Source organism: Felis catus, chromosome C1, assembly GCF_018350175.1.
Source record: "Felis catus isolate Fca126 chromosome C1, F.catus_Fca126_mat1.0, whole genome shotgun sequence".
NCBI lineage: Eukaryota > Metazoa > Chordata > Mammalia > Carnivora > Felidae > Felis > Felis catus.
In genome coordinates, this window is record NC_058375.1 from 71401507 (window position 1) to 71415543 (window position 14037).

General features: G+C 42.0%; 1 protein-coding gene and 1 long non-coding RNA gene across 6 annotated transcripts in view; one reads left to right on the forward strand and one right to left on the reverse strand.

The window, feature by feature from the left end:
• Positions 1-14037, reverse strand: part of LPAR3 (lysophosphatidic acid receptor 3) — a 102588-nt gene that overhangs the window by 3251 nt on the left and 85300 nt on the right. The gene's annotated exons all lie outside the window — the stretch shown is intronic.
• On the forward strand, positions 926-3711 carry LOC123379676. The gene is made up of 3 exons (XR_006584454.1): positions 926-1047; positions 2858-3037; positions 3450-3711. It is a non-coding gene; the product is annotated as an uncharacterized LOC123379676 (long non-coding RNA).

The window sequence follows — 14037 nt, forward strand, 5'->3', positions numbered from 1 at the left end:
GGTCAGAATTAGTCCTAGACTGTATCCCTCTTGTCACTTTATCTTCATTCTGAGAGATACAATAGGCAAGTCAAGAGTTGTAAAAAGGCCGGGTGAGGTTGTGAAATGCCATGAACTTTGGGGTCAGAAAGGTGTGCCCAGCTCCTCACTTTATGAACTCCATGAATGAGGCAAATCACTGTGCTTCTCTGGGCCATTCCCTCGTGTACAAAAGAAGGATAACACTCCTGACTGTGTGGGTGGTTGTGAGGGGTCAGAAGTAATGGAAAGTGGTTCCCAACATGGAGTTGGGTTCGCCAAGTAGTGATTATCATCAGATGCTTTGTCAAAGACATCTGCCAAATTAGATGTTTAGGAGTTATCAGGAGGGTTTAAGTCCCCATTTCCTAATTCCAGCTCACCAAGGCTTCCCTTTTCATTCCCTCCTGTATCATTTTTGGTCTGGCTGACATATGTGAATAAAGACCTTGGAGATAAGAGATCAGAGACTGGCTCCTAACATTCACTTACTGTACGACTCTGGGAGACCCATGTCATCTGGCTGGGGTTCGGTTTCCTAAGCCATAAATTGAGGACTGTAGGCAAGTTTTGGGTTTTTCAAATTTAGGGCCAGGACATCTTCGTGGGCATGCAATCAATTTAATGGATTTGGACAAGTTTGGGATTTTTAAATGAAAGAATGGAATGGAACAGCTCAGAGTGTATGTGCAGACCAAGGGAAGTTCTGTTTCATGCAATGTTTCAGTTTTACATACTATGTTTTCTGTGTGTATTGCTTATGAAGTAAACTATATTATTTCTGACTGTTGGGCTTTGTCAGAAAGTTTGAAAAATGTTAGTGTAGATAATCTTTAAGGCCCCATCCAGCTCCAACGGTCTCTATTTCCCATAACGGTAACATTTTTTGTTCTCTGCTATTCCCAAGAGAGCATTACTATGTTGTCAAGAGACAAGAACTAAAAACACCAGACATCAAAAGCTGTAGCTGCCAATTCTGAGGTGAAGACTCCTTTCTGTGTGAAATTGCATGATTCCAAAGAAATCCCGGTAGGAGGGTTCCAAGGTCCTTGTGTTAATGGGAAAGAGGGAAAAATATTGATTAACTTTATGCTTTGTTAAATATGCATGTCAAAATTTAATAGAGTATATAACTTCCAAACCAATGGAAGGCGAAGAATGGAACCAAAGGAAAGGGAAAAAAAAAGATCTCAATAAAAAAAAGGGGGTGGGGAGTGGATACGGTCAAACATAGCAAAGTAGGACAAATAAAGAATAAAAGAAGATACTGGAAATGAATCTAAAACACTGATAATCAAATTCAATGTTAATTGTGGTATTGGTTTTTTTTAAAAACAGGCGAACCTAAACAATTTGATGTCGAATATTACATCCATATGTGGTAAAACCAAAAGGGAAAACAAGACGATTAACATGAAATTTAGGATACGGTTATTTCTATAGGAGAGAGGGTCACTGGGGTAGGACACATAGGCCACCCTAAAGATCTTGGTAACGTTCTATTACACTGGGTGGCAAGTACACAGGTATTCTTTAAGTTTTTTTTTTTTTTTTATTCTTTTAAGTGTTATTCTTTGTACTGTAGATATATCTTATATAATTTTGTCTGAATGATATATTTCACACAAACACATACACATGACAAAAAAGGATAAAAGTAAATTGCCAACATCTTTTCCTAAAAACTGTTTTATTTTTTACATTTTTTCCCTAATGTTTATTTATTTTTGAGAGAGAGAGAGAGAGAGAATGAGCACAAGAGGGGCAGAGAGAGGGAGACACGAAATTAGAAACAGGCTCCAGGCTCTGAGCTGTCACAGCACAGAGCCTGATGTGGGGTTCGAACCTACCAGCCGTGAGATCATGAAACTAGCTGAAGTAGGACGTTTACCACTAAGCCGCCCAGATACCCTTGAAAACAGTTTTTAAAATGGGATTTTTTTTTTTTTAAATCACAAAAGTTTTTTGTTTTTTTCCCCCAGCAAGAAACTCTGGTTTAGATTAGTCAGGGGACCTAAAGACTCTAAATAAATCTCCAAAGTGATGCCTTGTTTGTCATAATGCAGTGATTCATACATATTCTCCCTTTGTATTGAATTGCATAAAATAATTCATTCAATCAACACTTGCCAAACCTATCATTAAGCAATGATTATAAGAATTTTATATGAATTAACCATTTACTCTTCATGACAACCCTATTAGTATTATTAACACTATCTAAAAATACCAATGCTACTCTCATTTTAAACCTAAGGAAACTGGAGCATAGAGAAGCAAGGTAAAATGTTCAAAGCCACACTGCTCATAAATGGAAGAGCCAGGATTTAAACCCGGGCATCCTGGTACCAGAGCCTGTGCTCTTGTCCACATGCTAGGCCGTTCAGCAATGGACACAGAATCTTATTACTAGAGTGATGGGGAAGGCGGAAGGGTAGTTTTAGCCTGTGAAGCTCCATTTATGGTATGTCATGTCTGACTGTGAAGCTGCATATGTCATGATTAAGTCATTCTTTGGTTTGCTAGCATGAAGATTTCCTGGCGGGCGGGCAGGCAGGCAGGCAGGCAGGGAGGAAGGGAGGGAGGAAGGAAGGAAGGCAGAGAGGAAGAGAGGGAGGGAGAAAGGAAGGAAGGGAGGATGGAGGAAAGGATGGAAGGAAGGGAGAGAGGGAAGAAGGGAGGAAGGAAAGTAGGGAAGAAGGGAGGGAGGGAAGAAAGAAGGAATGGAGGAAGGGACGGGAGGAAAGAAGGGAGAAAGAATTCCAACAAAAATACAGGCTGGCCGCAGGAGTAAGAAGAAACAAAAATCTGCTGACCTTTTCTTTATACTGTTTCCAAGAACAACAGAACGCAAGCCTTCTTTGACGGAGCAGCCGAAACACCCTGAGCTGCCAGAGAACCCGTGCTTCGGCATGCCGTCTGAGGTGATGGCTGCACACAGGGCAGTAAGCCTGGGAAACACGCCGCTTCCTGACTCCTCCACTCGGCAGCTGAGTTCTCCCACCAAACACATCTCAGGGTAGATGCACGGTTTACCTAGCAGTTTGGTCTTTGGCGGGGGAGGCGGTTAATGTAGGTCGACAGCTAGTTATGAGGCCCCCAAAACAATTTAAAAGGAGAAGAACATGTTGGGAACGGTTTTGGCCTTGGGAATCTGTCATCTTGGAGAATTCCTACAGAATGAAGGAGATGTCAAAAACAAACAGATGGGCAACTGGCCTATTCCTTAAAAAGGGGACAGATGATGGACCCTGGGAAATATAGATCAGTCAGTCCCCTATCAAATTCCAAAAAGTTTTGGAAGAAAAAGCTAACGCGAATGTTTTTTGAGTATTTAAACTCAATGCTCAGACCATGCCAGCTGGGAATCAGAGTTTTCAAAGAGAGGTCAGGACAAGTCCTAAACACTTTTTTTTTTTTTTTTAAATCAGGCATTAACAAATAGGAATTGATCCAAGGTGCCTATTTGGGAGCCAGTGGAAAGAAAATCAAGCATGTTCCCCTTGGAGAAGAAAAGGCTTAGGAAAGACATGATGTGCTAACCGCCTCAAAAGCCTGAAAGACCATCATGTAGAAAAAGAAAGTGCAGGGGCGCCTGGGTGGCTCAGTTGGTTAAGCGTCTGACTTTGGCTCAGGTCATCTCACGGTTTGTGGGTTCGAGCCCCGCGTCGGGCTCTGGGCTAACAGCTCAGAGCCTGGAGTCTGCTTCAGATTCTGTGTCTCCCTCTCTCTCTCTACCCCTCCCCAGCTTGCACTCTGTCTCTCTCTCTCTCTCTCAAAAGTAAATAAAACATTTAAAAAGAAAAGAAAAAGAAAGTGCAGACTTATCCTGCGCCATGGCAAAAGGTCACCCTGAAACAGAGGGAAAAGTACAAAGGGGCAAAATTTGGATGTAACAGTTTTTTCTAAGTAATGAAGCTATTTAGCAGGGGAACCGGTTCTTCAGTGAGCAGAGAGCCTTCCCTCAGCTGACTACCTCCTTTGCCTAGACCATCCTGAGATGTACAAAGGGAAGGGACTTTTCCTAATTGAGAGAGATGGTTAAGTGGCTTCTGAACTCTTTTCCAAGTAGAAAATTGCCACATTCTACGAGACTAGGAATTTCAACCTCTCATAAAATTCAAACAAATTTGACTTGTTTGTTTCCTGGACACAATGATCAGACAGTATGGCTAAAAACTATGGAGATGAGTACTTTGAGTTAACTGTTCCCAAACCCGACTAGTCATGCAAATTACCAGGGCAGGTTTTTGATAATGCAGATTCCCTGGTCCCACATCAGACCCAACAGTCAGAACGTCGGGGGTGGGATGTGGAAATCTGTAGGACTCAAAAGTTCCCTGGGGGGTAATTGTGCACAGCCGGTTTTGCAAACCATTTCTCTATGCTGACTCAAAGAGTTTAATCAAGCCGACCCCGTGAGCAAAACTGTAGACTCCACAGATACATAGCAAAAAGTAACTGAAAAGAGAGAGGGGGGGCAGATTTCTTTAAAATAAGCAAATAAGCACCTCTACACATGAATATCTTCAGCTTCCACTTGGAAAAATGTTTGAGCACATCCTATATGTAAATAAACGTACAAACACTAGCAGCAAAGCTGGACTGCAGGCAAGGCGTGCACAGTCCTCCTCTGGCCTCTATGGGCCCTCTGGTTTGTCCTGCCGGGAATGCCTTCCTGCCTCCTAATCCACGGTCTACTTTTCTTTCTAAGCTTAGCTCAATTTCTGCCTCCTCCATGGACCTCCGCCTTCATCCAGCCCGCAGTGATCCTTCCTTCTTCTCAGCTCCCGTGGCATTTTCACCGACAACATCCACGTGGCACCGAGCTCGCTGCCTGCCTCATTCACTCTAACATTTCCGGAGAGCTCTGGGCCAGGCAGTGTGCTCAAGGTTTTACACACACCGGTCATTTAACACTCTCAGCCCTGTGAGGTTGCCACTCTTACCGTTATCCCAAGCTTACGTATGGTGATTTGAAGTTCAGAGTGGCTCAAGAATTTGTCCTGGGTCCAGAAGCCAACAAATACAAGAGTCATAATTTGAACCCGGGGCGAACTCCCTCGTGCAAACCCCTGGGCACTGGGCTATCCTGGAGGTAGTTTTTTTTTTTTTTTAATTTTTTTTTTTAACGTTTATTTATTTTTGAGACAGAGAGAGACAGAGCATGAATGGGGGAGGGTCAGAGAGAGGGAGACACAGAATCCGAAACAGGCTCCAGGCTCTGAGCTGTCAGCACAGAGCCCGATGCCGGGCTTGAACCCACGGACTGTGAGATCATGACCTGAGCCGAAGTCCGGTCGCTTAACCGACTGAGCCATCCAGGCGCCCCTGGAGGTAGTTTTTAATACACATGCCCTCTTTCTCAGGCCTGTTGTAAGCTCCCTAAGCATGTGGATCTGCCTCATCACAGTCTGTATTCTCAGGACTAAGTATGAAGCCCCACACTCAGCAGAGAGGAATCAGTTGAAGGTGACTGAAATTTAGTAAGAGCCCTCCCAGGGCCAAGTACTGCACGAGCTGTTAACATCTGCTGTTGTGAATGGTTGTACAGTCCTGGCCTTCACAGGCTGACAGGCAGGGAACCTGGATGCTACGTGTGATGATTTTGACTGTTGTCACGGAAAGTCTCAGGCGAAGTGGCAGCCAGTTGAGCTGGGTGTTGAAGGTCAAGACCAGCAGTGCAGAGGTGAGAACAGCATGATGCATTGGGAGAGCTCCAAATAGTTCAGAATGGTTTTAACCCAGAGCTGTGACTGAGGAAGTATGGGTAAAGTCTGACAGATGACACAGGCCAGACCCATGTTGCCGATTCACTGTCATCTTCATACCACACCCCCCACCCCAATACATATACACACATCAGGCACCTCTGAGCAAGGGCCCTGTGGGAAACACTCAGGAGTTGGGATTTATTGTAAAGATCAGACCCCATAAGCCTTTGCCCTCAGGTGTCCATTGTAGTAATGAACTAATTTCTCTCCCAAGTGTCTAGAATGGTATGAGTCATATATCATCCTTGGGAAGATTAGAAATATCTCTACTTTCTGTGGTTCATAAAGGAATCCCATTGAGAAAGCTTAGATCAGAGGTTTTTCAGACTCCATTGCAACTCATTAGCGAGCTGTGAAATCAACTTAGTGGGCTGTAACCAGCAATTTTCTCAAAGATGAAATGGCACAGAACAGAAAACATCAGAGTGCAGCAAGTATAGTAAGGGTATGTTTCATGAAACTTGTTTCAGTTACACACAAAAATGTGTGTGGGAACTGGGCCATAATATAGAATGCACACTATTTCTTATTGTGGGTCCTGATTTAAAAAAAAAAAAAAAAAAAAAAGGAAAACCCACTTCTATAGATCAGTGGTTTTTTTCAAGTCAGACTTCCCAAAGGAAACCTCTTGTCAAAGTTCAAAATCCAAACTCCTCTGACTCAAGACAGAGATGGGCAGCAGGGGGTGAGAAGGAGTTGAGTAAAGCCCTTCACAGCAGAACCCATGCACCTCTTCACACTACGACCCCCACTCCACACATGTACACACAATGAGGCACCCCTGGGAGTCCCACTGACTGCTGTTTGGAAACGACTGCTGCAGAATGGTAGTTCCTTTAAGGTTTTTGATCAGGAGCATGGATACGTCTTAAATTTTAGAGTGAAGCTTTCAGCGCTGGGGATGGACAAGTGGAGCTCAAAGTCCGCATCAGAACCACCTGGCAGGGGTGGGGGCTCTTCAAAGTTCAGATTTCTGGGCCCTCCCCAGACCTACCAAGTGAGAAACTGATGAAAGTAAGATCTGGGCATCTTCAGGTTGAGCCGGCTCCCTGGGGAATGCTTTACTGTAACAAGCATGAGACCCGCTGTTCTGGCCGGGAGACTCCCCCGAAGACTGGCTACAATTCAGGCGAGAATGGTAAGGATGGGAAGAGCAGTGCTGGCGGAGATGGACAGAAGTAGATGGTTATAAGCAGATGGTAAGGAGGACTGGATGTGAGAACAGAGGGAGAGGAAAGAATCTGGGTGACTGGGTCATATGTGGCTCTGATAACCAGTCAGAGGGGGCAGCAGAGGGACAGGTTTAGAAGGAGACAGGGTCCGGTTTTATATGCATCTGGTGTGTGGACTACCCGTGGCTCCTCCAGCCAGAGACGTGTAGAAGGCAGTCGGCAGCTTGAGAGCTCCAAATTGAAATGTTGACTTGGGAGTCACCAGCAGTAGGTGGCAACTTTGGCCATATGTCCTTCCATTAATAAATATTTACTAAGCAATCACCTACCATGTGCCAGCTACTAAGAGTGAACATTTTCATGATGATTACATTTGCATAACAAATCTAATTTCCTTCTATTACCGAGTGACAGGTCAGTTACGTTGACAAGAAGCAATTAGGTTTTATTTTAATGAGGCACTGTGTTCCTTCAGTACCTGTTTAAGAGACTCGCTAATTGTCCAATTAGACTATAAATGAGCTTTCCTCTGGTAATTAAATAAACTAGTTTCAGTGCCATACTCAAAAACCAGTATCATGAGTTCAATGTTAATTTTTAAAGTACAGTGAATCATATACTAGAATATGCAATTACAGTGCTGAAATGATATTTAATGACTGCAATTTAAGGTAATCAGAAATATCAAATTAAGGAATGTCTAACACTTAGGAAGATAGAATTACAAATGAAAATATTGGTGACAAGTGAAATAAAAGATCTTCCCAAGTCCCTAATCAATATCATGTTAGACAGTCTATAACAGCCCTCCTCTCTTCTTTGGAAGTTTTCAAAATACCTCAAAAAACCTTCCAGTTAATACTTCACCCCCACATTACACAGGACATCGGAAGGAAGAACACCAGTCCATCTAAGAAGAAGGGTCCCTCATGGGACTATATTTAAGATAGTTCAACATTCTTGGGGTTTTCGTGACAGGATGTGCAGAAGACAAAGACTTCAAGTTGCATGAAACCTGTTCTTCAGGACTCATAGTTTTTTCTATTCCGCTAGTCACGCTTGTAGCCGTATTTTCCTCTGTTTAAAAATTCACACGTGCAGGGGTGCCTGGGTGGCTCAGTCGGTTAAGCATCTGACTTTGGCTCAGGTCATGATCTCATGGTTTGTGAGTTTGTGCCCCTCGTCGGGCTCTGTGCTGACAACTCAGAGCCTGGAGCCTGCTTTGGATTCTGTGTCTCCCTCCCTCTCTCTCTCTGCCCCTCCCCCACTGGTGCTCTGTCTCTCTCCCTCTCTTTCTCAAAAATAAACAAACATTAAAAATTAAAAAAAAAATCACACATGCAATTAAAAAAAAATCCTGACATGTGAGCGGCACACAAATAAAACATCTATACCAATTAAAGCAATCACTCACACCGAATTGTTGCGCTTTGGCACATGGGCTACTCATTTCATCACACAGGAGGATGTATTTTAAATATGTTCAGTCTGTTATTCTTTGTTTTCAGTCCAGGAAAAAGTGGCAGGGCACAGGCAATAATGCTAACCTAGTAAGCCACAGGGCTGTCTGATTTACTAAAATAGAAAATTACAACTCTACATAAAAGTCAGGTTGCGAACTTCATCCAAGGGAGGCCCTCCTCTTATTTGAAAAGAAATTTTAAAAGTAAAAACTTTAAGGTAAAAAGCTATTCTTGGTCAGAAGTGTTATAATGTTCAAGTCACACATTAACAGAGTATTTAAGTGGGAATGCTCTTGTGACATCAGGTAATTTGTTCAGTGATTTCAAACTAACACTACCAGATGTGGTTTGACTCTAAATTCATATTCGTTTAGCCACAGTGTTTCAGAAATCCAATAATTCAGAAAATAGATTGTCACATATGTGAAAGGAATGAAAATATATACTTTCAGTAAACCTATTTTTACTACAGAAAGCAAGAAAACGCTAAGACACTTCAAATAGAAGACGAGCAGTTAAGCATTCCACAAATGATTCATTTAACACTATTGTCACTTCTGCTTGGCCTTTTGACTCTAACAACTGGTTTTAGACACTTGTTTTAAATTTGTGGCCAGCTTTGGAAAACTGAAAATCTCAGTGCCCAGGGGTTACGAGATAAAATTTAAAGGAGAGATATAGCAGCTAGAACCACAGCCTAGACCTAATTCTAGTGTTTAACTCTGGGCCACAGCTGGAAATCATAAACTGAGTAAGTAAGAAACACCATCTCCACCTCCAGACTCCTCTTTAAGCATAGTATGTATGGACTAACAATACCTCAGAACCTCACTAGTATATCAAGAACTCTCTAGCATCTAAGAAAAGGTGTGAGGTCAGCTGTGTGTATTGAGAGAGTGACAGCTATTTGCTTGGTATGATTTTAAAGATGGAGAGATCCCAACTAGTCTGCCCAAGGATCTGAAATTCTTGCTGGAGTCATTCCTTCAGATTAGAAAGGTCTCTGTTGCACCCTATCTAAAAATGTTAACATTATTAAGCTACAGGCATAGAATATTTTATCACACAAACTGTCATTAGCACGAAGCGGGGTTCTGAGAGGACGTTAAAGGAGTATCTTTGATGGGGTTCAACATTTTCAAAACGAGGGTTGAACATTTTCTAAAGTATGGGACACTGCAGAGAAAAGTTGACTTGCATAGAATATGAGATTCTGGATGAAATACCAGATGGCACAAAATACCATTCTGAATTCAGAGGAAGGGAACAGGAATTAGTAGGAGCAGCACTTGACTTAGAGAAAGTTGGGCCTGGAAGAGCAACAGCATATTATAGCTTAGGACTTACAACGTCATGACGCAAGAGCCGTCACCCTCCTTCCTATGCCCCTGGCTGCCATCATTAATCCACATATGGCCTCCAATCCTTCCTTCACAGCACAGCTCTAAGCTGCCTCTAGCAATCAGATGGAATTTGCCTTTGGGAGGAAACCCACTTAATCATCCTGTTATAGTAAAAAGAGGATAGGCTGGAGATTAAGCAGACACTGAGTTGACTACGGGCGAATCCATTCACCTTCCTGGGCCTCCTACCAGTTTCTGAGCTATGGAATGATACTGATTTGACAGGATTTTTGTGAAAATGTCATGAGATCATGCATGGAGTGTCCAACACAGAAACTCCCCAGAAAATGGTAGTTCTGACTACTCAGTGTTGCTTATTTCCCCTGCTGTGCTTCCTAAGGCAATTCATAAACACAATCTGGTAGAACACTTCAGTCGCTGTTGTGCACGCGCATGCACGCGTACTCACACACACACACGATTTATGATGCTCGGTCCTATTCGCATCTGGCTGCCCTGCTAGCCCAATCCTCAAGATCCCTTTTGTGTCTTATTCAACTTGGGATACCCAATGCTTAGCCAAGCACCATATATACAGTACTTACCAAAAGCTCGCTACATGAAGGAGTAAGGGATCTCAATCCGAATCCAGACCCTAGAGTATGCTTCTTAAAAGGTCGTTATGTTTCTCTGCTTCCAATTTCTTTACCTGTATACTAATGGAATTGGACTAGAATGACCTGCAAGGTTCCTTTTGGCCCTCACATTTGATTGTCTGAGTTGCACGCAGAGCTTCCTTCAGTCACAGCCAATGTGTAGTCCCAAGTAACTGACCAGAAAAGCAAATACGGATGCTCTCTACGGTGCCAAGTGAGAGAGAGAATTTTATGGTAAATCTAAGGTGCATGTTACATGATTCTAGCAGAAACTGGTGTCTAGGTGGGGACGCCCAGAATGCTCTCAGATACCAATGTTTATTCAATTAATGTATGGTGAGCACTTAAGTGTCATGCGCTATGCTAATCACTATGCTAGCACTATGCTAATCACTGGGAATAGCAAGACAAAGGAGACAGAGGAGTAACTGATTACCAAGCAGGGTGTGCACAAGATACTGTAAGAGCATACTGCCTGACCGTCTTCACAAGAGTTGAAGTTGACCCTGTTCTCTACAGGGTCACCATGGACTGAGTTTTTAAAGTGACAGAAATGTTAAGGATACCTTATGGCAGTGTAGCTATTATTACCTTGTTTTCAACATAAACAATATTTTTGATATATTAAAAACAATCTTGTTGAAACACTGAAGGAGTTGACAATAATATTGATAAATAAACTACCAATGTAGAAGATGTTCATAATGTATTGTTGAATTTACAAAAAAAAAGCAGGTTACAAAACACTATGGGTATAGTAGGAATTCATTCTGATTAAAAAGAAGTTAAGCATGCATTGTGTATGAACATGTGTGCACTTAGAAAAGACCACAAAATATACAGTATTTCCAAATACCCTAGCGAAGATAATCTCCAGGCAGCATGAGCCAAGTGCTATTTACCTTCTTCCTTATATCTTTCATTATCGTCTTTATTTCTTCGCTAGGAGCATATCTTTTGTTATAAAAAGCTCTCACTAAAGCTATTTTTGTTTCTATTTTGGGTACAAATATATCTACATGCACTAGATTTCTACTGCGAGAAATGCCATCAGACTGATCCTATGTAGCTGAAAAACAAGAAGGTCAAGACTGCCTCTCCTAACAAATCTCTTAATAGGAGTTTCACTCCATGTTACCTTCAGATAGTTTGCGAAATAGAAAAAAGCACAGTAAGAGTCTGAGAAAATCATGAAATGGTAAAACCATGTCATAAACCTTGAAGGAGAACCAATAAAAGTCAATTCTGTAAAATGTGAGGTTTATTATCGCAGTGTTAATTAAAAAACATTTTCCACTAGTTTTACATTAATCGCAAGAGGAACAGGAAAGAAAGGAGGACGTACTATACTCACTGAGCCAAAAGGTCCCAAATGATCACTTCTCCTCCCCACAAGAGCATGTGTGTGTGTGTGTGTGTGTGTGTGTGTGTATCATCCAACAAAAATCTATTGAGCCCCAAGAGGAGCCAATGTTAGTGCTAATTACCCAGGACACAGAAGTAAACAAGATGGACACGAACTCTTTCCCTGGTCCTGACTTCACCAGCTCCTTCTCATTGTTTAGTTCTCAGCTCCAAGTATGCCCTTTGGAGAGGTCTTCCTTTGTGACAAATAAAGTCGTGCCCAGTCCAGCCATTCCCTAAAATATTGGTTTCCTTGTATCACTCTCTGCAATGATCTTTATTTGTTGGCTGGTTGACTGACGGATTTACTAACTGCCCATCACCCCAACTGGAAAGTAAACATGAAAGTGGGGCCTTTGCCCACTGAATTCATCTGCAGGCACATTCTATGTACACAGCACTTTCTAGTTCCTTTATGGAGGTTCTGATTCTAAGTCTGGAGTGGGGCCCAAAGACCTGAATGTTTAACAAATACTCCAAGAGACTCTCCTACTCAGGGCAAATGTGCAAAGTGCCAGATTCTATACAAACCCAAGTCTTAATTTTCATCCACTAATCCAAAAATTTGATGACCATCCACTAAGAGAATGGCTTCTTAGGGATCCTTCTGTTGGAAAGGAAAAGTCTTTAATTCTGATAGACTCTGTAGAGTCATGTGAAATGTAATTTGGTAATACCGAATGGGATAGACCTATAGGAAATTATGAAAAACCATTACCAGTCAGGCTTCTATTCAAGAAAAAATATTTGGTAAAGTACAACCTAATAACTTATTATAATGGATCAACTGTGCCATCAGAAAAAGAAAAAAAATATTTGGAAACATATTCCTAGTCAGCATTGAGCAAATCTGCAAAGTTTGATAGAAGGAATACGAGGAAATGGGTGGCTTATGTATGCAGCAAAGTAAAGTAGGAGGACCTACGTAGAATATGTGCAAAAGATAACACTGGAAGGATGGAATGCAAGCCGGTGCAGCCACTGTGGAAAACAGTATGGAGGTTCCTCAAAAAACTAAAAATAGAACTACCCTACGACCGACCCAGCAATTCCACTACTAGGTATTTATCCAAGGGATACAGGTGTGCTGTTTCAAAGGGGCACATGCACCCTAATATTTATAGCAGCACTATCAACAATAGCTAAAGTATGGAAAGAGCCCAAATGTCCATCGATGGATGAATGGATAAAGAAGGTGTGGTATATATATACAATGGAGTATTACTCGGCAATCAAAAAGAATGAAATCTTGCCATTTGCAACTATGTGGATGGAACCGGAGGGTGTTATGCTCAGTGAAATTAGAGAAAGACAAATATCATATGACTTCACTCATATGAGGACTTTAAGACACAGAACAGATGCACACAAGGGAAGGGAAGCAAAAAGAATATAAAAACAGGGAAGGGAACAAAACACAAAAGACTCTTAAATACAGAGAACAAACAGAGGGTTGCTGGAGGGGTTGTGGGGGGGGGATGGGCTAAATGGGTAAGGGGCATTAAAGGAATCTACTCCTGAAATCATTGTTACACTATATGCTAACTAACTTGGATGCAAATTAAAAAATAAATAATTTTTTTTAAATGTTGGGAAATCACTTAAAGGGAACAAAGTCACTAGTAAATGCCAATGGAAACAGAAAAAAAAAAAAAAGATAACACTGAAAGGAAAGACCGACACTGTAAGAAGTACACGCAGATGACATTAAGGTATCCTGTAAGAATCTGGAAATGAGAGAAAAATACTTGCTCTTGGAGTTAAGCCCTAAACCAAAGTCACCTTAAAGAGATTATATGGTCCTTGGACCTGCAACACCTTTACTGAAATCTGACTGAAAGTGGTAACATCTCAGGAGAAAGAATGTCACCAGAGCCAGGGATGTCCAGAAGTACCTTATGCAATTCCTAGGCAGAAAAGTTCCTGGTCAAGCTCAGTCTGTTCTTGTGGCTGGGAGGTCTCTAATGTTCTGATTCTGTGCAAAAGGCAACCTCTGAGTGTAACTGGACTTGCCAGGTATTAAGCATCTGAACCTCTTGGTAATTAAGAGAGAGGACCGACCACAGGGGGCAAGGAAGGAAGCAATCAGTAGTGACACTTATGCTTTGTTCATATTCTTGCCTCTGTCACCTTTACTGCCTGTTGACCTCCTCCTTATTCTTTCAAGTCCAGCTCATTTGTCACCTGCTCTTCACAGCTTTCGCCAG